Below are 574 nucleotides of genomic sequence, written 5' to 3'. Positions count from 1 at the left end.
CGCCTGCAGCACCCAGTCTTCCTAGGTGGTCTCCCATCCGAGTACTCACCAGGCCCGACCCTGCTTAGCTTCCGAGATCGGCCAGGATCGGGTGCATTCAGGGCGGCGTGGCCTCGGGGGGATTGTTATTGTATCCCCATACATTCGTTTGTCCCACGTGGCTTCCCATCAGCAACATTAGGTCCCTTTTCGGCGTAACTCACAGCAGTCTCTCTCCAGGGCGGTGACCCCCCTCCACCCACCTCCGCCCGACTCAGAAACACTTATCTTAATATGCGTGTATTTCACATTTCAGTGTCTTTGGGACAGTGGCATCTTAGAACTGGGTTGTTCTTTAACCAACTGCCCCTTTTTCCCCCTCGATGCTGCGTTAAATAATGGTGCAGTTGAAATCAGCGCCGTCTTAGATTTAATGAACTACGTGTTCGAGATTCGGGGTGTGCGGTGGCATATAAGGGTGAAGGGAAAACCCAAATTCTGGATGTTGGTGTTTTCAGATGCGGCTTAAAAGGGGGGTTCGAGGAAGCCCTTGGCCTTGCGAAGACGCGGTGGCCGCGCCTGGGACAGCCGGTGC

General features: G+C 54.5%; 1 pseudogene; it reads right to left on the bottom strand.

Annotated features, from left to right (window-relative positions):
* On the bottom strand, positions 1–119 carry LOC111734409 (annotated as a pseudogene).
* Between the last annotated feature and the right edge of the window lie 455 nt (positions 120–574).

Source organism: Pteropus vampyrus, unplaced genomic scaffold (assembly GCF_000151845.1).
Source record: "Pteropus vampyrus isolate Shadow unplaced genomic scaffold, Pvam_2.0 Scaffold1141, whole genome shotgun sequence".
Lineage (NCBI taxonomy): Eukaryota > Metazoa > Chordata > Mammalia > Chiroptera > Pteropodidae > Pteropus > Pteropus vampyrus.
This window is presented reverse-complemented; position numbering and strand designations above follow the sequence as displayed.